This window comes from Stigmatopora nigra, chromosome 14 (assembly GCF_051989575.1).
Source record: "Stigmatopora nigra isolate UIUO_SnigA chromosome 14, RoL_Snig_1.1, whole genome shotgun sequence".
Classification (NCBI taxonomy): domain Eukaryota; kingdom Metazoa; phylum Chordata; class Actinopteri; order Syngnathiformes; family Syngnathidae; genus Stigmatopora; species Stigmatopora nigra.
This window is the reverse complement of record NC_135521.1, coordinates 11,069,507-11,095,535: the sequence shown is the minus strand read 5'-3', so window position 1 is coordinate 11,095,535 and position 26,029 is coordinate 11,069,507. Positions and strand designations below refer to the sequence as shown.

The 26,029-nt window shown below is 36.8% G+C and overlaps 1 protein-coding gene and 1 long non-coding RNA gene across 2 annotated transcripts in view; both read right to left on the bottom strand.

The window, feature by feature from the left end:
- The window catches only part of LOC144207794 (uncharacterized), a 38,916-nt gene extending 31,833 nt beyond the window's left edge, over nt 1–7,083 (bottom strand). The window contains exons 1-3 of the long non-coding RNA XR_013328792.1: nt 6,988–7,083; nt 6,613–6,746; nt 5,930–6,065 (exon numbers count right to left, since the gene is read on the bottom strand). This is a non-coding gene — a long non-coding RNA (uncharacterized LOC144207794). The remainder of the gene's footprint in view (nt 1–5,929; nt 6,066–6,612; nt 6,747–6,987) is intronic.
- Nucleotides 7,084–7,876: 793 nt separating this feature from the next.
- hmmr (hyaluronan-mediated motility receptor (RHAMM)) overlaps nt 7,877–26,029 on the bottom strand; it is a 40,128-nt gene continuing 21,975 nt past the window's right edge. Inside the window, exons 23-26 of the mRNA XM_077733431.1 lie at nt 20,202–20,343; nt 17,223–17,331; nt 8,417–8,472; nt 7,877–7,963 (exon numbers count right to left, since the gene is read on the bottom strand). The gene's annotated coding sequence lies outside the window, so the exon portion shown is untranslated. The remainder of the gene's footprint in view (nt 7,964–8,416; nt 8,473–17,222; nt 17,332–20,201; nt 20,344–26,029) is intronic.

The following is a 26,029-nucleotide window of genomic DNA, read 5'->3' as shown; positions in this document are numbered from 1 at the left end:
CAAAAAGACCACAGATGGATTCACTGTGGGGCTCTGCTAGTGATTCATATTAATGGGCCTGACCCCAATTCCTTCTTTCATTGTTCTTCTGCCAATCTTTCTCCCCTCACTGTACCCCCTACTGCTCACGGTCTCTCATGCCTTTCCATACACAAGGGAGACAGATGGACCAACACTCAAATTCACACCATTTAGCTTTTCAAGGTTGCTCAAGAAGTGTGTATGAAGAGATGGAGTGAGTCAGTCGGGGGAATCAGCATTGCCTGTGTGTTATGTGCATTTTTGTGTGTTTGGATGCACATGAGGGTATTGGTGTAAGGCTGTCAGGCATCAAAATGTGGAGAGGGGACTTAGTGCTTGCTACGAATGACTGGTCAACTCTATGAGTTTACCTTGAGCTCCTGGTTTTTGAATTTGCACAAATAAAGAGTGAGTGTTGTTCCCAACACCAAACCTCAGCATAATCCCAATGCCTCCAAGATGTGTAAAGAAAATGGCGAATAATCTATGTATTAAGAGATCAATACAATCATTGACATCATAAAGCATATCTGTATGAATAACTCTGAAAATACAAAGAGTCTTGATAAGATTTAAAATGTTAATGAGGACAAAAGTAAACAATTTCTGGTGTTGTCATATTTTCTAACATTGGCCATTTGTTACAAAGGCTGCCCTGCAATTGGCCGGCCACCGTTTGAGGGTGTGCCCCGCCTGGTGCCTGTAGTTTTTTGGGATAGGCTCCAGCACTAATGGTGTATAGTTCAAAGCACACTCTTCCTTGGTCCGCTTTGATACTTTAATTTTCTAGTGCGCTCGAATACTTTAGCCCTATTTTGGCATCACCCCATCTCGGTATGAAGGTGAGATCAATCTATGTTTCAAGCCAAACATCACTCAAACTGAAAGTAATCCGCAGTTATGTGAGAGTCTTTTTTGAATTTTGTCATTGGCATGTATGCTGATATTTATCATTTCCTTCCTTTTGAAAAAAAATTCTAAAGTGTAATTTTGGTGCAGGTACTTCAAGCAATTTGGATTTTTCATCAGCCTGTGGTGAAAAGGGACCAGTGGCTAGTTTTCCACTCAGTTCTTTCCCATGACCTTAACCTTTTGTCACAAGTTTTGGAAAGGAACAAAAAATAGGATCCCAGGCTCACGTATCTGAAATTAGTTTTCTCCACATGGGGATTGGTGTCACCCTCCATGACAGCTAGAGGATATGAGAGGGTCTTAAGGTCAAGTTACAACTCCATCGAGGCGAGGTGGATCACGAACCTTTTAAAGAAGCCTCCCGTGACTACTGCTTTAGGAGGACACCTCCTGGCGAGAACTGAGTTAAAGGATGATGACCTCCATTTGCTTTCAGGGTGTGTTGACTCTCAGGAAGCTACTTACAGTAAATGTGTTGCCGTTGTTGGCTCAACATCAATTACAACACATGATTAAATAGATGTTTACACTAGTGGTGAAGACTGGGCCTACCTTCTACATTTACAATAGAACATTGCAATGGAAGCTCTGAACACTAATGCTTTCAGGTCTATGTTTACATTTGGAACAAAGATTTAGGAGTAGGAATAGTAAGTAACATAACTGTGCCATATTTTCTATGATAGATATTTGGTGCGAAAGCGCACACTTACAAAAAAGATTCACCCTATTTTTTATTGAAGAAGACTGAAATTACTTAACCCAGCTTCAGGTTCCATCGTTTGTTTGCTCCCCCATCTTCCAAATCTGCATTTATATCTGCTGACAGCCTTCATGAAGCATCATAGCGGTCTACAAACATACACTAGATTCTAACAATCATTTGATGAAACCAAAACTACAACCCCCACTTCTCCATTCATGGGACAATGAATATAAATAAGAGCCCAATACTCATACTAAAGTGTATGTGCGGTATCTGGATATGTCTCTTTCTTCCCCATTGTAAAACGTTGCTATATTTTGCACTTTAAATCTAATTATTCAAATGTCCTATCTTTTTTTTCCCACGTCATATTTCTCAATTACATCTGGATTTTTTTTTTATTGTTCGCAGTCCATAGATCACTTATTAGGCCAAGTAACGAGGGAGTCATGCATAATTTCATATGCTCTCAAGCTACCTAGGGACATTTTCTTACTTCACTAAAATCTAGGATAGTTTCTTATTGAAAGGCTATAACTCTCCTTTAGTATCAGGTATTGGGCTCATAGATGCTTAATGGGCCATTTGTATATTCTTGGTTGAAAAAGTATATTGTGGAGAGCCAGGGTTTTTACATCACAAATAAACAGTTTTCTGTTGCAACTAAATGGATTGGTTTCAACTAACAGGTTTGTCTTCAGTAAAAGGTTGAGTACCCCACCTTCAGGCTGTAGGTTGGATACAAGAGTTCAATAACAGTCTTGCTTGTAAAAACAACTGGAGTAAGCACAATTTTCTATTCTGATAATGGACAACCTGGCCATCACCAAATTATCTACGTCACTCTACAATTGAAGTGAGTGAATTAGTCAATGTCAAAAAATAGCTGTTTCCCGCTCACTCTCCAATTAATGAGTGTGGCTGTTTGTGTGGATATATTGTGTGTGTGTGTGTGTGTGTGTGTGTGTGTGTGTGTGTGTGTGTGTGTGTGTGTGTGTGTGTGTGGTAGGGTGCTGTGTATACGTATAGTAATGAGTTTTTCACGGGTATGCATGCCTAGAAGACTCATTTCACTTTACATTTGCCATATTGAATTCATAATTGCTTGTTGGCCATGTGATTTCCTGTATAATGAAATGCTTTCATGTAATCAATAAAGGAAATAGAGCAGGTCCATTTAAATGTTGTGGCAATAGGAGAAACTCATCCGACTGAACTGTTTCGCTCAGTTCATCGGTGTCTTACCACATCCGGGAGTGTCTAGCATATACAAGAGGAAGAGAGTAGATTCCATTTCAAAATCCTCTACTCCTGTCCTGCTATGTTTATCCTGAGTGATGAAAAAAAGGGAGGGTAGGGGAGCGATGGATGGCTTTCTGCGGTTTCTGGACCAATCCTGGCCCTTGAGTGCCCCTTGCCCAATCTCTCAAACTGGTTTACAGTAGATTGTGCTTACTCTCATTTAGTCTGACCTATTTGTCTTCCTTCTGCTGCACAATCTACTGCAAAGATGTAATTCCATAAATGCATTCAATCAATACACCTAATGTGTAGACTCATCTATCATTTCTTATAATAAGAAAAATTATAAAATATATAATATGGGAACTTGCCTCTCAGAGTAGACGATCAGTAGAAGTGCACGATAAAGATGCAAGCTCAGTTATGAATGTGTGAAAAATGCATAATGCTATTCCAACCAATGAATGACAGTTCACTGAATCGTTTCTTACTTATTTTTTTAAACAGTCATCAAACCAAAAGGTGCTTGATGTCAGTGGAGCTATAATATTCATTTCTTTGCTCCTGGAAACTTGAACATTTCCAGGAAGATATAAATACAATATCTAAACAGACACATACAGCCACCCTCAGAGACCTCATTAATCTCTTGTAACAGGACTCTATCCCCCCAGCTTCAATATTACAGTAAATGTTGATGCTTATCTGTAAGCCCTGCCCTTGAAATGGGTGCTATTCCCTTCCAGGTTAATTCTACAACCATTAACAGGAGTGCACATTTTTCACGGGTATATACTGTACAGTAAATTGCTTTAAGCTGCTGCTTGCTTCCCATGCACTGAAATACAAACAAGCCTAGTCTGGCCATTTTATCTTACTCTTTGTTTGTCATTAATATGACCCCTGTGTTATATCCTCACACCTTCTTTCTGCCATATCTCCATTATCCTAAGACATGAAATGTGCATCCATGGACTTAAAGCTTTCAGCAAGGTAGAGGTAATAGTTTTTTAGCACTTAATAAACATCAGCCTTGTCTATTTACGCGGACATTTCAAACATGTTCACATTCACAAGGGCATTGAGATGACTTGCTCGGCCTTCAATCTGCAATACTTGCTCTAGTACCTGACAAAGTAGGCAATAACCTGGATAAAAAGTTCCTCATTTTGGTGATTTGTCATAATGGTGATTAGGCATGTAATGGACCCAATCCCTGTTTAAAGGGAAATCAAGGGAATTTCTACTACAAATTAAATGATATAATGGAAAACTACAATCAAATAATGTAATATCAATTGTAACAAATAGCCATACCGACATGCTTCACATGTGACAGGACATATTAATGGAAATGTATCATAGGAAATAGGAAAGGTAAAATAGGAAAAGTAAAACTTGGTACTAAATGCAAATATCCAGATGGGGAGAAGAGGCACATCTGGACAGATAACAGGGGCTGAAAACCCTTGCACCCCCAATCTTTACCTAATAAAAATAAATAAAAAAAGGGGCCTCTAATTTAAACGGCAGCACCAAATGAGCACAACTATTGTTGACTCAAAAGCCCAAATGTGTAGAGATGACAGCTGCATCCTTTCCATTTATACATGCTCTGAATGTAAACACAGCACCTCCACATGAATGGATCATTTACCATTAGCTGCCACAGTAGAGGTCATTGGCTGCACCCCAGAAAATTATACATGTACCAGCCTCCTTATGCATTTTAATATGGTCCACTTGGGTTAACTTATTGCATTTACACTTCAATGCTATAAACGGATGTGCAGTCACTGGGGAAGATGAACAAATTTGCACAATGAGTGGTAGTCATTTTGCAAAGCTTAGCAGAGCTTAATGTCAGAAAACAGCAATCAATCATTATTCCACCTGTGTGGCCAAATGAACTCATTCCTCTTGTAAAACCCCAGAGCTATCAAAATGAACATCTTAATATTTTGAATTATGATACCCTAAAAAAGCACTCGATTTCCCCTAAAATAGTGCACACATCTACTCATGCACAGTTCAATTTTTAAAAATCTGATTGAGAAAATGATATCTGAACATTAATGAATCAAGACAGCAATAACAATGATATCTAAATCTTCATTCTAAGTGATTGGATACAATTTGAAATTAGTCTGTTGATTCTAAAGCTCTGATGTCAAACCTTCGAAGAAGAAAACACTTCAAGTCCGTAAAGAAGGACACTGAAGATCAGAGCGACTCGTTACACCTTACCCCACCAAGAACTGACAACAGGACAGCTGCAGTTTCTCTGATGAGGGGAGGAAATACGCCTCCCTGCTGTGTTTGCACATCTTCCCATCTATCTCTTTTATATTCCTTTCTGCACCCACGGCCATTGAGCAGGTGGCTACTTATTTGTGGCCTGCCATTCGGTGAGTGTAACAAGGTTTCAGTGCAATTAAAAACACATTTCCCAAGTAGCCACACAACAAATCATGAGCATTAAATTTGGGCTTTTCCCCTATGTGAACCCAACATTATATGGGAAAGAAAAAAAATAAATTTAAAGTAATATAGCATTGTGACATATGTAAGCTCAGGAAAAAAGTAATTAATTAATAAAATACAAAATGAACATGAAATAAAGTTGTCATTTAAAAAAAATCTAAATAACAAAAGCAATATTGGAATGTTTAATCACTTTAAATTGTATTTTTATAGTACATCTTCCTTTTGCACATTTGCATTCTCCCACAACCATTGTAAGGATAAGTAAGAGAAATGAATGAACATTTCTGTTCTATTATGTTATTTTAGTAATAATATTAATAAGGCTTACAAAGACCGCCATGAAAGTGAATGCTATTTCGAGCTCTAAATTTACCAAGAATCCTTCAAAATACTGTCATCTTTACTTCTCTACTGTAGGCGGCATTGAATAAACAAAAATCCCCTGTGTTTGTATCCGTCTATTTCAATGTGTGTGTATGAGTTCACCTCTCTCACATTGGTGATTTGGCAAGATACAAAAGGGTGCAAGTTCAACATTCGCAAATTGAATTCTGCCCAAACCTGACAGTGATGAAGTGTTGTTCCTAGCAGCCGTGATTGTCTTTATCTTCACTCTTGTCCAGAAGTATTACAGCGGACCTGCCGGCAATGCAGGCATCATCCTCACAGCCAGCAGACTCATCCATAAATGACAGTCCTAGAAAAAAATCAAATTACATCATACATGTTTTATCTTCTGCTCAAGATTTTGGCAAGCTTTGTGTTCGTCTGTCTCCATTTTTCTCACAGCATGCTTTCCACCTTTTCTCTTGTAAGGGCTATGTTCCCTTAGCCCTCAGGGCAGATTTTAAAAACAAGGATGCCGTGCAGGAAACTGATCCAGGTTCATGGATATAAACTTTTCCAAATGTCAGTTATAAAACAAAATTTGGCCTCGCAATACATACCCTTCAGGCATGTGGAGAATTCAATTTTTGCAAAATGACTTCGTGCAGCTTTTACGATTTGAAAAAATAAAACAGAAAGGTTTAAGAAGAACACAAACAAGAAGGTGAAGGATACAAGCAGTTCAGATACTTGAATTGAGGAACAAATATCTCAGGAGAGCGATAGTTCTTAAACAAAACAACAACAAAAAAATCATAGACTTTAAAACATTAATTCAGTTAACCCTTCCTCTCATGTGTACTTTTTCACAGTCCCATATGGGTATTGTCTTTCTCCTGAAACTCAAAAACATTTACCTGAATTGGATCTTGAGTAGTGATTCCAAGGTGTTCCCCACCTGTAGCCTTTCTTCACAACATCACAAACACAGACCTTTCTTTGCAATGGCTATTCATTGCTGGAACATTTTCCTTGCATGTCCTTGCCCACGCTGCGAAAATAAATATTTGTAAAGCAACAAAAAAGTACACAATGAAACCCACCAAACCAACATGAATAAATCAGGTCAAAACAAAAATTATCCAATTCTGCTTGCCTGCCTTCCAAAATAAAATGTTCCTTCATAATCTAAATATATCGTAATGTAAATTGTCTCATCACAAGTATACCATATTTTATCAGCCCCAAATATGCACATTTATTCATATAACATATTGTCCTAATGTTTTTACCTCGATTTGGCTTAAAAATAATACAAATCTGTTTTCCAGGCCCTTTCTGGTTGGTATTAATGTGACAACAAAATTAAAGGCAACTCTCCATGTTGAAATATATTTTTTTTAAACTTCAAGGAAACAATTAGTGCCAGAGCAACAAGCACTATGCGTAATTGTGGGTGAGAGCAGTTGCCATGGTGACTTCTAGCAACACGTACGTAGACTATGTTTGGCATTAACACTTGAAGCTTTTGAGGATCCATCTCATGTCTGCATAGCACACAAGGGCTTCGAATTAAATTTATTATAGCAGTTATTTTTTGGGGGGCTGATTGAACTGAGTGTAATTTCAATTTTGCATGGCTTCTATTGTTCTCTAAAATCCAGCAAAATACAGTAGTTAATTTCAGGACAGTTTTGTGAAAACCTTAAGTAAAGTAATGGAGAAAAACTATTAAGTGTAGAACATTGTCTTGGAGAAAAACTAGGGGGAAAAATTAAGTGTAGAACATTGTCTTGGAGAAAAACTAGGGGGAAAAAATTAAGTGTAGAACATTGTCTTGGAGAAAAACTAGGGGGGGAAAATTAAGTGTAGAACATTGTCACCCCACCGTGAATTTTCCCCTTTGGAACTTTGCAAGCGATCTGTTTAGCAAACAGACACACACACACACACATGCACCTACCTCTAATACAAGGGCATTTCCACTCACACAGAGACCAGGACATGGTGAAAGCTTTTATGCTATGCCCCCCTCTGGACTGCAGTAAAGCCACTGAAGGAGTTGGAGATTGACCTTTTCAGACTGAATAAATACCAAATTGTGAGTGAAGGAAAGAAAAATAAAAAAGAGAGTGGAAGAGAGAAAAAAAATAGAAAAATACCACCACTTCACCACTGGGTTCCTATTAACTCCAGTATATATCAAGAAGAAGGTATCGGAGTCTTGAAGTCACAAATGACCTTCAACATCTTCATGCTGCCTTTACCCTGGAGGCAAAGGGAATATCACGTTACTTTTATTGAGAGATACTCATTACTTATGCCACATTTATGTCTTTACTGGTAATGCCGGTAGCATGTGATGGTTTGGTTAAAACATTGGCTAATTGTTATCTTGGTTCACAGTAGAGTATAACTATAAACTAGTAAACTAAATGTAGATATGTGCTTGCAGTCATGTCTGTCTCCGCAGACCGTTACACACACCTATTTTTTATATAAAAATGTCCTTTTCTTGATAACAATTGGCAGTTTTCAGTTCTTGTTTCACATTACATAACAGGAAAGGAAAACTGTCAGATATGAGATGACTTTGCACACTGCATTTGTCATAAACAGTCCCTTTTATCCAACGGAACCTCACAACAGCTGAGGGGCTGCTAAAGCAAAGCACTTAGAAGTTCCTTCCGGCAAACTCTTTATGATCCTCTGAGGACTTACATGTTGGGTCTGTTGAGTTGAGCATCGAGTATGGTATAGGTGCTACACTTCAAAACCTAAAGGGGATGAGGGAAGGAAGATAAAAAGATGTGAAAATCATAAAGGGAACAAACTCACAACTTTCCTCATCCTGAAAATAGCTTGTGTAGAGGGTGTTATGCACTGAGCAAAAGGTACATTCCCATGGGAGTTAGAGCAGGAGGGAAGAAGGATCAGACAAGGCTTTAGTTGTGCTCTGCTTGTTGACAGGTCAATGCCTTTGCAAGCTTAGACGTGTATGTTGTTTCATTCCAATTTGAGTTTGATCGCAAATTTACGACAGCTGATTTTCATTCTATCTATTCGCAAAGTAGTGCAAGGTATAAGAAGTTTGACTTGTAGTGCATCTACCCTGTTTTCTTGTCCTACTATCTCAGACCTGTAACCCTTTTATCGAGCCTCTATCTCAGTGACACCATACTTATGGAACGGTCTCCCAGCTGAAGGCTGAATGAGACTTGGAAACTTTTATAACTTGGCACTGTTCAAGGTAGGCATTCACCCAATCAAATATTGCTAAAAAATATAGCTCAGAAGTAGAAAGCATTAATAATGTGACATGTATGACCAATGACACCACTCCCAATATGGTAAAATAACCTCAAGCTTAGACAACACATTTGTGTTCACACAAATTGAATCTGAGTGTGAAGAATATTTGCAATTATTTAGGTAATTGTGTTTTTCACTGCATAAAATTGATCACAAATTGAATGTTTAACTTAGAAAACATCACCCGTCTCATCAGTTTATCACATGCTGCTCAAAGGATGACATTAGTTTATAATGGTGGACAATATACTCACAACAACCAGTGCTTTAGTATCCGAGCCAACACAGAGACACCAGTTGACTATTCCAGAATATTCCCGACAGTAAATGTGTGACTTTTCACACATGCACCCACACACATTTTTAATTATAATAAAAATTGGTATGTGTACCTCCTGTAGTGATTCAATTACTTGCACCCTATATCTGTATTTTTTTAAAGTAACTTGCACAACTCCAGTGGTCTGTAAAAATAAATAGCTACCTCAAGAAATGGAGAGATGCGTGGAATAAATATGACAAAATATTTGCTCTTGCAAATTACTGTGGCACAACAAGCACCAGCATCCGAGTTAGCTGATCTAAAACATGCCATTAGCTTTTAAACATCAGATTATCTCACGTTTTTGGAGGGGTTTTTTTTGTGTGGGATGTGGAGAGTCCACTACAGTCACTGTTTAGTAGATATAAGCAGAGGAAAAGACATTGACCTCCAAAGTGTCCCATTCATTAAAATGCAAGGCCCAAGCCAGCACCTGCAGTGCATCAGTAACCTCCGGACAAAGCTGTATATATTGCAATCGATGAGCATCCTGTCAATTTGTGTACTCTCTTGGAACTTCAATCAAAAGCAGTGAGACTTTTCAGCCTAAAACAAGCCACAGCAATGCATCCATAGAACTCTGGATATATAAATAACTATGTTTATATTTTCAAATGGTTAAATCTAAATCTTTCAATGTAATCACAATGTTTGGAGAGCTAAAACTAAGAAGAATACATTTTTGTATTTCAGTATGCATCTTTTCTTATGCTTCTGTTTGTAGGCAATATCTTAGTAATTCATGCATTTGTCTGCTTAATGAGACTTTTGACCTTGATGACTTTAGGTCTTTCCAATGTTGTTCCAATACTGTAGGCAGAAAGAACATTTAATTATGTGCACATGGGGTATCATTACACCAGCTTACTGATTGAAGGAAACTAAGATTCACAAATATCCCCGGGCACAACTGCATCTGGCCTCACGACATGGTTCCTATGCCATTGTAAAGCTCCTGTTGCAAGAATATATGACTGAGGTGCACTCAGAGTGTTGTATGGGATAGCCTCAAAAAGTGTACAAGAACAACATAACATATTTTTTTTATATTTACACAGTGTTCATGTAACAACATACAGCGGACAAGTCCCTCGTATCCCCCCTAAATCATGCCAATGGCGCTAGCGTTAATTTATTCATAGTATTCTCACAAATTGCCCTGAGATTGTTGTTGCTAAAGGTACATTTGTTAAGTGATGTTTACATGTCTTCCTAATTGTGCAATTATTGTATTTCTTTACAAGACATTTTTCATGTGATCGCTTTATACTGTATCTACTTAGTAATGATATATATGATTGGTAGTATTAATGCATGTATTACTGCAGGCCTGCTTGTGTGTCAATGCATGTGGCCAAAGAGGCCAAGGAGAAGGCTTGGGAAACAGGTAATTATTGTGGTGTGGTGAAACATCATTATTCACTCATGTGCCCACTATCACCATCTGTCCTGTTTAGCACCAACTCACACACCACCAGCATCACACCAAGGACAACCCAACCTACACACATGCATACCATCTATCTTCACAAGTGGTTGAGCACTGGACATCATTTCTCTTCCCTAATCCATCCTTCACTACTCTCTTGTTGTTTAGTATTTTGTGGCTTCTTTTACAACTTTTTTATAAGACAGGATAGTTATTCTGTCGCTGAGTAACTATTTGCATTCTGTAGTCCTGTGTGTATTTATTCTTTGGCATGAACAAAATATATCCGGGATGCTATTAAAAACAAAGAGATGATGTGATCTCTCTTAATGACTCGCCTTATTATAAGTAGCTATCAGTCCCCACTTGCTCCCCTCGCTCTGGAGAAAAAGTAAGAAGTTTAATAGCAATTTGCAGTAATGCACCATGCCATAATTCTGACTCTGTCCGCTGGCTGCATCCACGCCTGACTGTAATTGCCATTTTACTCATCGCTGATGGATAAGAACATAAAGTAAGAAGAGGAACAATCATGTCAAGGTGATGGATGATTGGATGAACTTATACGAGTGAGTGTTTATGGGAAAGTGGAGAGAGGTGACGGCAAGGAGTGGTTTGATAAAAGCTGAACGCTTGGACTACTTTGTTGAATGTATCCTATTTCCTAGTCTACTGTACCTGGGAAAGTATACACAGATCAACACTATGATGTACCTAAAGGACTGTGTTTATATTTATATGATGGAGGGTTATCCATCCATGGGGCCTTTGACATTGTTTGCAAAAAAATAATAATAATCATTGAGTGATTATTGTCACTCACAGTGAACAAATGCAATTTCACAGATAGGACCTTCCCTCCCATGTCCATACACTGGATGGACCACTGGTTATGAGTCCTAAGATTCTTACTCCCAGCCATCTTGCCGCTGAATATAAATGACTTTACAGTAGAAACAAATCCCTTGTTAAAGTGATCCCCTTCAGTACGTTCACTCCTATGATTTGTTCATTTGAACACTTCCTCTTGGTTGAAGCAGCACTAAAATATGGGTTTTACTTGAGTTCTGAGCTTCTAGTAAGTGTATTTTTTCACCAAGGTTTTTTTTTAATCTTTACAGCCATCACAATACTGTAGCCATTGAAAAAATCGTTAGCTTTTCTTAGAGAGCAATGTAAGGAAAAACACCTCATTCTCTTGAGTTGTGTTTAACTGATTTTGTATTGTGAAGTCAAAGTCTGACAAACAGGTTGTCACAGACCTCTAGTAAGTAAGGTAGGGATAGAACAGATGTCAGATATATTCCTCACTTTGCCCTCACACAAGCAACCAATTAATGCTGCTTGACAATCAACTGCTGGGTAAATAAATTAGGGACTTGGATAAATGAAAACTCTGATGCAATTACACCACCACTTCCAGTTAACCCCTTTGCATTAAACAACATGTCAGCTGGGATGGATAGGAATGTGCACAGCAGCAGAGCAATGTGTGTGCTTCTAAGTCCGTGTACAGATCTAGCCGGCCATAAAACACCTCGATGCTGATGCAAACTCAATACGCTTAATTAAACTGCACAAGAGCTATCAGCATGTAGAGAAGAAGCAGCAGGGTGCAGCAACAAGTGAAATGTGGTCTCCCCGGAAAGATCATACGTTAACTAAAGTAAGGGCTGGTTGGGCTTAACCTCTTAAATCTTGGCTCCAACTGTCATGTGTGGAGTCCGCCTGTTCCCTTGTACTTAGGTGTGTGTATTCACATAGGCTTGTCCTTTTTAAGTATGGATGTCTGTCCAAGTGTGTGTCCATGTGCCATGCGAAGGGTTGACAACCCCGTCATTTTAATGAGGACAGTTAGTTGAGAACATGTAAGAATTTTAAACCAAATATTTCTAATAAGATATCATATCTGGTTCTCTGTAAAACTGTAGTAGCTTTACTTTTTGATGTATTAAATTGTGACCTGGGTTTCCAAAGAATACAGAATATCGATGAAATGACAAGGAAAACAATAGATGTCACAAGAGCAAAATCTTTGGATAAGTTAAGATACCCTTGTTTTCTGTAGCAACGTGGGTGTGTGGTTACTCATCCCGAGGGCTTAGCTTTAAGGAGCCATTAAAAGCAAGATACGAGCCAAGCTGACCTTCTTGCACTCCAAACGATTTTTGATGACAGCAGAAAAAAACAAAAACAGATCACTCCCTCTCAAAGGTCAGCACCTGTGCTGCTATCATTGCGCTTTAATGAAAACAATTGCAAGGCAATGTCTCAGGGGTCTTCGACAGTTAGAAAGGTTAGGGTGTAGAATCTACAGAAAACAAATGGGTGGGACAAAACTCCAAAATATGGATGATGACATAAAACAACACTATGATTCCTACGAGAATTCAGAGACAATATTTGACCTTGTCCAGGCATTATTTGACACTGCAAAGCAGCAATGTCATTTGCCTTACAAGCATGATGTACACTGAGCGTGAGTACACATCCTTTCACCCGATCAATCTTGTTTAGCCATCGAGGGAGCGGGGGATCAATTGTGAAACAAGAGTAAACATACGATATTTGCAAAGTGCCCCACACCAAAGGTAGGCAAACACCTAAAGTTCTGTTATATGGAGGCGAATGTGCAAAACTGAAAAAGCACACACACACATATGAGCCCCACCCTTACACACATTCCTTGAGTGCAGTCCAATCAAAGCAAAGCTAATTACAGTCTTGCGGTGGTGTTATTCCAGCGTGGAAGGAGCTGGCCCATTGATGGCGTCAAAGCTTAAATTACTGCTTTAATTACTGATGCTAATGCTTTCTGTGCTATTAAACATTTATGCAAAGTGGCATCCGGAGATGTTCAAATCCTTATCAACATAGATCCCTAAGGGCTATGGAGCAAAGAGGGTGTGTTAGGGGGGGGGGGGGGGGGGGGGACAGGGACTGATGAGGGAAAAGTGCCATAACTGAACTTCTCTTCAATGTCTGTTAATAACCCAAAACACCTGCTGTGGCCATTGGTCCAAAGTCTAGAGAGAGTTACCCTGACTAACTGCCGTCGCCGTTTATTCATATTTTCTCAATTGTATCGAGGGAATTGGGAGAAACTCCATCTATTAGAAAAAGGAGCCTTCGAATATTTGTTTGGGAGTGGAATGTCACCATTAAGCTGGCAACTTTGGGAAGATGTGTGTTAAATAATAACATAAACTATTATGTGGAGAAGAAAAACAGAAATGCATTTTACTGCTATTACCATGGTAAATGCAAATACGAGTTTTTTTGACAACTATTCTTCCTTCCATCTCGCTCCGTAATAAACTGCTTGGACTGAATCAATTATTCTAGACTTCAGTTATACTTTCTTGTGCTGTTCAGCACTTGTTTCCTCATTCTGTCTGCATAATAAGACCTTAAATTGGTTTCAGGTAAGGGGAAATGTTACTTCGTATTGGTAAATGTGAAAATAGAGGCTATATTTTTCTTAGTTTATTTTTACTCCGTTGTTATGAATAGTTTGGAGACCACTGCTGTACTTTATTAGTAATAGGCAAAACAATAACATGAAACAGTTTACTGTGTGCTTTTTTGATCCCTTATCCCTTCTTAAAATGTTTTTTTTTTGCAGTGTCTACTCTGGAAAATACCTCTAAAAAAAACTATAACGGTGCAGACAGATTTGGTGCCAAATGTTAGCTTTGATTCCACTACCAGCAGTGAATAAAAGTTAATTCCCAAACCACTCCACACTGTGTATGAGGATGGGTTATTTTCAGACCTGGCAAAATCGACAAATGTGCTGACAGAAAGGATTTTGCCTTTGTTTTGGACTAGAACAAAGTTTTGTGCATGAGGCTTGGGAAATGCTGAGTAGAGAAGACTGAGGAAGCTTCCCTAAACAGCCTCAAGCATGCATTAGCTTGCATTCCACCTGCCTGCACTCATTTCTTATCCAAAGCAACACATTTAGAGTCACAGGGATGAAACACGGGGTAATATAGTCCAGTATAATCCAGTTTTGTCTTGTAAAGTAGGATGAAAGATCCACACAATACATACTGGCACTAGAAAATAGAATGTCTCAGATTCCACACTAATGCTTATCGTACAATGGAAATTAGCCTTGAATCATGTTTTTTTATTTTTTTGAGAGAAGGGTTTTTTTTGAGAGAAGGGGTAGAATAATTAAAATATGTATATTCTACGATGAACAGGGGCATTCTGAACTATTATTTATAAACTATAAAACAAAGGATTAAAGGTTTCAGGACTTTTAGAGTGGCTATAACATGGGGATTTTTCGCAACTATATATATTTTTTATTTAACATTTTAAATCGATTTGAATAAAAGCAATATAACTGACATTTTTTATTGACTAACACTTGATCTATCAAACGCATACATTCATATTCATGACAGTTGTCATGTCAAGATAATGACAGTCTTGACATTGTTATGATGAGCATTTCCAATAACGTATAAGCGAATGCATTATATTTTCTTTTTAGAAAAACTTTAAAATGTATATCTTTTTTGACACATAATAGAGAAGAGTGTTGTCAACAGAAATCCAGTTAGGGGATAAGATTGTTTTTGTCTGAAGTGAGTACAAAATCAGCAAGCAGGGGCAGATAAGAGCTAGGAGGAAAGTGTCAGAATAAGTGGATTCAATTCAAAATGTTTGTATTTGTAGCTATGTGTGTGAAAAGCCATTACAAACACGCATCATAGATTAAAACTTTGACTTTTAAGTTAATTTGACTTTTTAGTCTCTTTTGTGTGAATATGCCATAGAAATAATCTATTCTGTAAAAGCACAGCAAATGGCTTGGGACATTCCCACTTGAGGTGGATTTTAGTAAAGATCATGAATGGGAAATATGCTACTGGTGCATGACTTGGATATTTCTATCCTTATACAGCTAATTTCTAATGAGACATTATGCATTCCTGGGTTGAATAGTTGGGGTTTTCTCTTGTTCATACATTTCCAATTTACTATGCTTCATGTTAACAAGATGTCCCCAGCCAGGGGGATATTGTGTGTTGATGTATTGGGATTTTGGTGTGAAAAGAGTAAAGAGAGTGAAATAAGAATTAAGTGCTTTTTCTGTCCACCAGGACTATAAGATATTAATATGCAAACTAGAAGGTGAGAGCCCTCTATATAGCAGTCTGCTTTAAATCCCCCCTAAGTGTTACCACTCACTAAAACTCTGCTGTCCAGAGGAATAATACAACCATATACAGAGTGTCCTTGAGTGTATTTTGCAATTGCAAAGCGAGCGGTTTGAGCTTGCCCATTATTCTAGAGTGTTACTATTTAAAAGAAAGTAGCCAGCCTCTCAGGGGATCTTAAAAGTTCACCAAAGCAACCCCAAAATAAAGCAGTTCAAGATTAAGTGCAAACAAGATAACAATGGTACCATGGGTGCAAGTAAACAAAAATTCAATACTTAAATAGCAGTGCTGTCACAGCTCAATTAGAGTATATTAGTGCTGTGTGTAGGGATATTTATTCCAACCAGAGTCTTTCAAGCAACTTTTCTACCAATTTGGAATCAATATACTCACATCACTGTCCATCCAACAAAGCCGCGTTGCATTTTGCCAATTGTATAGCGAGTCACGGCAATTGCTCATCCAGAGGTCATGAAACTGACCATAGCTAACCATTTCTGATGACCCCAGCTTAGTCTCACCAGGGAGATGGACTTCACTCTGCAGCAACAGAATCTATATTCGAGTCAAATGTCAGGAAAGGTAAAATCTTGCACTTGTGAGTCTATGTGAGTGTGTGATATGTGTGCGCTATGTCCGAAAATGACCTTCCGTAACCCTCAGATGAAAGTGCTTCCTCAGCAAAGGTAAAAGAGCAGTAGAGGAGGCCACATGCTTGCCGACATGAGCAATATTGCATTGTGTTTTACCTATTTCTGCAATATATCAGAGTACAAAAGTGCCTGGGCAAATACAAATACACGCCTGCAGCCAACAAAAGGAAAATTCAGTGTCCACAGAATTTAAAACCCCCCAAAATAATAGAAGTCCTCCTTTACAAAGAGATTTTTTCACTATCATTCTATGTGTGGTCTGCCAACATGGGTATGCAAAATGCATACAAATGGGAAATGTTATAGTAGGCTCTTAAAACAAAGTGTTAATTGAGTATTAACACCGGACAACTGTTGTTGACTCATCATTTCAACAACTAATTATGGCCAAATCTAATGGAACCTTTGGAATTACTGCAGTGTCATCACATATGTAGAATTACAACAATTATGGCTGAGCATAATGTGCCATTAAAATCAACCCAATAGCTCAAATTAACTCTCTCTGATTTTTTTCTTTTAAAAAGGCTTCCTGACTACTTTTGCATTTTTATGTCTGTGTCCAACTAACATTTGTGTGGACGCCTGCATTCTAATTGTCAGGTTTTAGATTTCGTTACCTAAAACTTACCATCAGCATGTCAAATGTATCATGTTAAATCGCAAAGTCTCTCCAACAGGTCTTCTATAGAGTTGTGTTGAATAGTTGGAAGTAACCTTCCATAGAGAAATTCAAAGACCTGCAAAGATACACAAAGGGTCAAAGAGTGAGTTAACCAATGCATGTTTAAATAACCTGAAGAAAATACACTTGTCGAGTTAGTTTTGAATTCATAATCAATTCATGTTTCAGTTAGTTTTCTGCAGACAGTTGGGAAAAATAATAAATGAGTATTAAAATGAGCACTGGATATTTTGTTTGCTTAGAGCACAACACATAATTGGCTTTCCTTAAATTAACTCAGCATCAGTTTTTAATTTTCCTCAGATGAAACAAGTATAAATGGCATCCGTCTGACATTGATTAATTGTTAGACAGTGATGGATTTGAACAGGTCACAGTAGCTATTATACAGAGTGACATTTTAACAAATCAGAGTATACAGATTAAATAGCATATTATGAGAAAGTTACATCAGAGACTTTAGAATTTATCCAAGTGCAATGTTTTTGTCAGTGTACAATCACATGCATTTAATAAAAGTGTTGATTATCATTCTGTTTAGATTACATTTTTTAAGATGTAACAATTCAGAATCCTAAGGAACCACCTAAGTTTGCAGAAGTATTGTGACTTTTTATCTGTAACAATTGGTGTCAAAGTTTGCCATTAAACTCCAGATTAAAAGCTAAAAAGACCTTGTTTCACTTTGGGAAAAGTGCCATTAAAACATTCAATTATCAAACCATAAATGTTTAATGTATCTCTTTATTCTGATCTGAAAATACCCGCCACACCTCATAAACTGATATATACTCAGGCAGGAAGAATCCATCTTCAGCAGAATATGGCCTCGTATTATTTAATTTATCTGTCACACTTATTGTCCACCAAGACAGCCGCGACAAAGCACAATGAATCAATGTTTTTCTCCACCATATCTCAGGTTATCTAGGTTATCAACTACTTATGTGGACAGTGTTTTATCAACAGACCTTCAACATAAAAAAAATATTTTGAATTATTGTATGTCCCATTTATTCTTTTCAGATAAAAAAATGACTAAAGTGAGAAAAGTTGTATTTTATTTAGACGCTATATATGATGAAAAGTTCCATAATATTTTTTGCTCCCCAAAATGTCTAGATTTTGTGTCTCTCAGTTGATGGCTAAACCACCGGGCTTCAAAATGTGGCTTTGGAATCTTCATTGTTCAAATACACATGCAGAGGAAACACTCACACATACAAATTGCACCCTGAAAATGACATCACTTCCCTATCGTTCTCTTGAAAATTACATCTGCCCCCCACTATTTCCCCAATCACTTCAGAAGCTGGCTTTTTCTCCTTCTCTCCCCCTTTTTTTGCCTCATGTCCCAATTTCAGGCTTTTCCTTTTACTTTAATTCAACCCTAAATTGCCAAGCCTAAATTGCCACAAACAGTGTGGGGTGGACAGGTCGGCAGGAGGTGAATGTGAACATGTGAGTCTCCATGTTATCACCATTGCTTTTCATTTTCTTCTCCAAGTGTTGCAGTTAGAATCCAAACAAGATATCACTCTCTGGTTGCTCCCAACAGGGTATCCATGAAGAACATAAAGAAAAGGGAATGACATAGTAAAGAAGAAAAACAAAATGGTTTACTTCACGACACTAGCCCATTTACCTCACTACTAATCCTATGATTTACTTTGTTCCTTAATCCCACCAGCCAGTGGGAACCCAGCATCGCTCTTTAGGTAAAGAAAATGGCACCTTGGAGTGTATCCTGATGATGTTGTCTTTCTTTGAAACATCTCACACCCTGTTATTTGTGAGTTACATTTACTCTAGAACCATTCTTAAGACCCAGGTAGATGGATAACATGTGGTTCATTGAGCTTCTCAGTTTAAGATCCATAATAGTCTCAAATTCATATAAGAAAGAATGTTTTCAATGAGATACAGTTCTACCTTGCACATTCCAAATCTGCTTGCAACATAAATACTAGAATCGTTACTTTAATTGAAGTAGAGGGGTGTGACCATTGCAGTGTAGTGAAACTAGGATTTATACTTTGTGAAGGGTTGTAACAGACGCCCTTATGTGGAAGGCTATAACTTATTTGTCAATTGATTCATCAAATATAAATCTAGAACCAGTCACTGTTCAACACTTTCCATGAAAGCACACTACTCACTCCTTCATAGTTGATAAAACACTATTTTATATAGTTTTATGTTTGGGTGTGCTGCCAGGTCATAAAAACCTCATTCAAATCGGCTTCCCATGGCTGTTAAAGTTGTGATAATGAAGCATGAGGGGTAACAAAGAAGCGGCACACAATGATGCAAGAAAAAAGTAATCTAATAAAATTCACACTTCTAAAATTACCATCATGAGAATGTTAAATAAATAATTGTGTTCCCCTAATATTCATTATAAGATGATAATATGGCAATTGTACATTTTATGCATCATTTCTTTGTGTATCTGAAGATAAAGACTAATTTCTCATGCATACTTAATTTTAATGTTGATTCAAATTACTTACTGCGACAAGGTTTGTCAACTATAGTGGTACTTTTACGTATCAATGTCTCTGTATACAAAATATTTAGGTTATTAAAACGCCTCAATGGAATTTCTTCTGGTCAAAAAGAAGAGTGCACTATTAATGACATGGACATTGTAAGGATTGAAGCTGTTAGATATCAAGCAGAAAAAAAAAAACTAACTGTCAAATCTGACATGTGAGCGCAATTGTGGCACAAGGCTTTCCCTCATCCCATCATTGGTCTTCACTCTCGATAATGTGGACACTTTTGTCCTCAGGGAAGTGGCCCTTATATTTAAGGTAGAAGTATAAACCTGAATCTTGAACTGAGGAGTTAGCTCATCTGTGGTTCTGCCATGTGCCTTCACAGCAATTGTTCCCAAAAAATCAGTATTTGAGATGTACCGACCTTAGTCTTGATGCATTTCCAGGTTTGAAGAACACTTGAATGATGTGTTTGTTGAAAATCAGTTGTTCTTCAGGCAGACCAGTTGAATCCGGAATAACAGCACTCTAGCATCATCTCTTTGTCTTTCTCACCTCCCTTGCACCTGTTAATTATAGATTTATTTCTACTTTTCACAAGGTGGTAGCAAGTCATTGTTTTGCAAGTCATTATTATAACATCTCAAGTGTTTGGCCTCAAGTCAAGACGTACAAGTTTTATGCAAAACCTGAACTGATTTTCTAATCTTTTCATGTAATTTGAACAAGAGTGGAAATACATTTATGTTACCCAGGCCAGGAATACTTTCAAAATATGCCTGTATTTAAGTAAATTGAAACCAAGTGCCATTGAACTATACAAGAAAATCAACTGACTTTGCACTTTTAACCAGCAAGTACCATCTACCTCATTTTTGCCTCATAAAATGGTGACTTTAGAAGCCCCTGTGCCTCGGATACAATTTTATTTACCCATAAATTGACCCGGAAGAACAATGCTTTCCCTCTTTATGTTTGTTGTGAAGGAAAGTTGTGGTTTCTTTTCTTCTATATCACCTTAGGGGCTCCATAGCAATCTGCCATTTGAACCCACCATAATTGTGTCTGTCTCTGGCTATTTTCCAACGCCCACCATTTCTTGTAGCAGACAATGTGGGTACGTGCATACGCAGACTGTTTAATCCTTTGTTTCATTGGCTTGGGAATGCACAGGACATCTTTTATTGGGCTGATTAGAAAGAAAATGGAAGGTAGTGGATGGAGAGAGAGAAAAAAGGAGGGCAGTAAAGGGTGGAAGTCCTCACAGGTAAACATACCCCAGGCACTATTGGATACAAACATTAAAACAAAGAAACCCTCAAAGCCACGGACCAATTATTCAGTTTAAACTGCTACTTTAAACAGGACCTAACCCCATTTAGAAGGTATTTTTTTAATAAACAGCAGCAGCCTTGTTTACATTCTGCTTTGTATGTTACAACACAAAGATTCATTGTTTTCAATTATTGTAAAAGAAATAAAGAGTATTGCAAAAGCCTAAAGCCCACTAGAATGCACTTTACGAATCTGTTTTGTTAAAACCATACTCGAGTTTGAAGTTTTTAATATATTATATTTTCCTGGATGAAAGACATTATGGCCAAGTGTATGACGTCAAACACTACACACGATAGAGGAGACCTTCGTTGCCACAGTAACCTGTCAGATGGGTTTATAATGTGGCCAAGCCTGAACAAGCCCAGTTCTGATATGGACGTTTTGCTAAAATATAATGTGAACTGCCAACCCAAAAAATTGGGAATAAGAACGGAACGGATCGGAATAGAATATTCTAGGAGTTTGAACGCAGACTATCACATCTGAATCTCTCTAGAAGCCTGATAACAATCTTGATTTATTTTTATAAAGGTGTGCTGGAAGTGGGAGACATGGAAAAATAGACAGGTGCCCTCAAGGCCGGGAGTTCGTAACCTCTGCCGTAAACAAAGGAAGAGAAATTTCAAACTTGGAAAGTTTTCCCCAAAGGAATTCATAACATAAGAAATTGTATTCACTGGATGTGTCATTATGGATTACTACAGATACTGCAGAGAAAACAGACGATAAACAGAAGTTGTTGTTGCTGTTGTTGTTTTTCTTGTTTCTTGTGATGACACATTTTATAAGTGGGGCATATCTTCAAAGTGTGATGATCCTTTTGAAGATTTACCATTACGTACCATTTCATTCTGGGGGCCTTAAGCCCATTCAATCAAGTTACACTCATTACGAATATGACTAATAATGTTTTTTGACTAACTACATCAAACTTCTCTTTAATTTAACAACCATCTGCTACAACTGTAACTATAAGAACAGCAAGGCTCCTTTCAATATGCACTGCTTCACAACTCATGCTATTTACTTTACACTTCATATCTGCACAGAAATTTTTGTGGAAATGTTGATAAAATATTTATTGATCACAGCATTGCTGGTCAAAATCCATCCTGATAACAAGCTTGTTTGAATTTAAAGGCAAAAGGTCAGTCAAGACCTTGTCATTAGGTTATGGGATCAGTTCTAACTTCAAAGCTTCCTTGTTGAGGTGCAAGGGGTCAAAAAATTAATGCTTGTCAAAGGTGACATGAAATATGTATCGCTCATGCTGCAAGATATTGATGGCTTTGAAATATGTAGATTGTGGCATGAATCTGTGAATCCTCATTATGGTCTGAGACTGTCCGAAGACAGCATTATTAACATAGAGAGACACTTGTGTGCCCCCATGAATACTTAAATCCTGTTTGCCTTCAGCTGAGGATTTGCACCCCAATCGATTAGGAAAATATGTACTCTGCATCAGTATGAGTTTGAGAAGTCAGTGCAATTGAAGTCAAGTAAGTCTTTATCCCCTGCTCAGCACATTGGGAAAAAAACACACTACTCAAGGTTAACATATTCATTTTGGTCAACTTTTTTTGTTAGTCAATCATTTATAATCAGACATTTCGTGTCAGTCTTTCTTGATCTTGAGGTTGTCAAAGATCATGATGTGCTACAGCAAATGATGATTCAAGACTCTGACCTCCAGTTTTAGGTCAGCAAAGTTTTACTCATCAATGCCTAATTGACAGTCATACTATTATGTATGCATACACTGAGACTAGCAAGTTTCTCATTTGGCTTAGTCTTACTTCTTCAACTGTTTGCAAACACAGCTTCCCTGGAAGCCTCTGGGTGCCCTCTCTACAGCCAATCACAGCTCCTATATCGCTCAAGCACAAACTCATGAGCCCAATTTGAAAATATGCACATACGGTGTGAACAAAATAGCTTTTTTTTTAATCCTGGTGAGCAATATTAAAGTTGTTTCTCTATGTGGAAATACAAGATTGGGATCAGCCTGAAAATAAGCTCTAACGAATTGTCTCGGCAAAGCGCACACCGTTCTGAAGAAATGTGTTTCCCTGCCGTTATGAAAGAAGGAGTGTGAAACGAGTGGGAGGTAGGTGAGTGTCTGGTCGGTGTTTTGGGAGGATTCTAAAATAGATGCCTGGGCACCCTTCACTTCCTTAAGGTGGTGGAAGAGGGTGAGTTGCCCATTGTGACCCCAAGAACTACATTGGAGTCAGTTGATGCTTTTTAAAAATGGTTTCAGGTCGGTAACAAGACAAAAAGCTATTTATTCATGCTTACATGGGCTCATAATCCTTCTATATTAACCCATATAATTGTAGAGTGTAAATATAATACATTTAAATTTGCATTAAAAATGTAGCATTATCCGTATTTGGATTGTGAACTTATTATACATTGAACTACAAATGCACTGCTCCAATTACTGGATAACTCATACCTAAAGGCAACAATAAGTCCATAATTTATCAGCCCTGAGAAAAAGAGAAACACAAAATAGGACTAAAGACACACACATGCTTAGAAAATATATGTATGTCAATATTCCTGCATAGAATTATACATACAGAATTTGTATTTGATACAATATATACAATATCCCTACCAAATGATCTTCTCAGTCAGTGTCAACTTAAAGAAGAACTATGTGAGTGAGATTTTGAGATGGGCAGTGTAAAAAGTCATGTTAGCTAACAAAGTAAAATGTTATTAGTTTTTGCAAGTAGACATCGTGTGTAAAATAAGTTAGTATCTCAATTCACATTCACACATTGTTATTTCTTGGTTCCTCAAAGACATAATACTCCTATGTGAATCTGAGGGATTCAGTGAGCATGCTCTCGCCGTGATGTCTTGCCCTCTTGGCTGTAATTAATTAAAGTTTCAGCAAGACCTGATTCCAATTCCTCGGTGACTCTCAACCTCGGAACCTTTCAATCCAGCCCAGAGAAACGATCTCATCCGATAAATAAATTTAAAAAAAGAAACTAGAGAGAGAATCTGCTATTTGTCAAACATGCTATCAAAATAAAAGTAATTTTCCATACAAGATGCATATTTACCTCACATTGAGGGAAAATATTACACCCCCTATTACTCGATAAATCATAGTTTAGTTTTTTTTTTTTTTTATATTAGTCTGGATAAAAATAATTAAGCTGTTACTGTTTAAATTCCTCCAGTTTCTTGGCCAAAGCCCTCTCAGGATTAACAGCCCGAAAAAATAAAGGATTCTCTGATCTCTAATTTTGTAATTAGGATTAAAATTCACACAATGAAAGTTGAATCCCACTGAGGAATTAAAAATATCACTTGATGTGATTACAGCCACAATCACTAGTTTTTATTTCTTTGTTTATTTTTGCATATTGAATAAAAAAATATAGTACCTATATATACATATATACAATATATAGTACCTATATATACATGTATACAATATATAGTACATATATATACACATGTATTCAATATATAGTGCCTATATATACATGTATACAATATATAGTACATATATATATACATATATACAATATATAGCACATATATATACATATATACAATATATAGTACATACATATACAAATATACAATATATAGTACATACATATACAAATATATACAATATATAGTACATACATATACAAATATATACAATATATAGTACATATATACAAATATATACAATATATAGTACATGTATATAAATATATACAATATATAGTACATATATATAAATATATACAATATATAGTACATATATATAAATATATACAATATATAGTACATATATATAAATATATACAATATATACAATATATAGTACATATATATAAATATATACAATATATAGTACATATATATAAATATATACAATATATAGTACATATATATAAATATATACAATATATACAATATATAGTACATATATATAAATATATACAAGATATATGAAGTATGAAAAGACCTACATGATTAAAGCATTATTCTTTGATTTGAAAAAGAAAACTTTGTCACCTGGAGTTCTAATCACTTACCCAAACCCTTAATGCAGGCTTTAACTACTCCCAATTGTTTCCACTAATGAATGAATGTTTCATTGAATTTTTCCATTTACATTCCAACCCTGCAAAATTACCAAGTGTATTACTTATTTGTCTTTTTTAATAAGACCAATTAAGGTATGTAATTAATTTTGTTAACTGGAAACGCAATTAATTCATTAAGAAAAGGAGATTTTTCTTGTCCATTTCCCAGTAGGAATGCAGCGATAATTCATTGCTGTATTTTAAGTATGAAAATTATTCATTCGAGTCCAGTCTCACTTTCAACATGTTTTAAATTTATAGTGGTGAGTTTAGTAGGTATTAAAAGTTGGTTAATTCAAGCAAACTTGATTTTTTTTCATTCTATTTTCTATTCATTTAAATTCATAAAAGGGTTAGGTTTGGCCATTGAACCTTTTAGAGGGATCAACATTTTCCTAATTGATATTGAGACCGTTTTGTTTGGCAGTATGTGCTAAAATGCTTTTCTTTTATGCTTTTTTGCAATAAGTGCTTTAGCCTGGTAAAGGTCAGAAAACACTTTCACATAAAGAGCTGCGAATAGAAAACAGTGATGTCATTGAAGTATATCAAGAACGGATGGGTGGATTTTGGATTATTTAAACCTCATGTTGTTGTATTTTTTATTTATTTATTTTTCCCCAACCACCATTTATAAAGGAACTATTCAATGGTCTATTGAAAAAGCTTTGTAACGTACCATCACATGTAAAAGCCAAATGACATCATCCATTAGGAATTATTGAGCAGAAAAACATTACAATTCTGTCAAAAAAAATCTTTACCACAAAAATTCGGTGAACTTTAACTTATAGTGTTTAGTGGA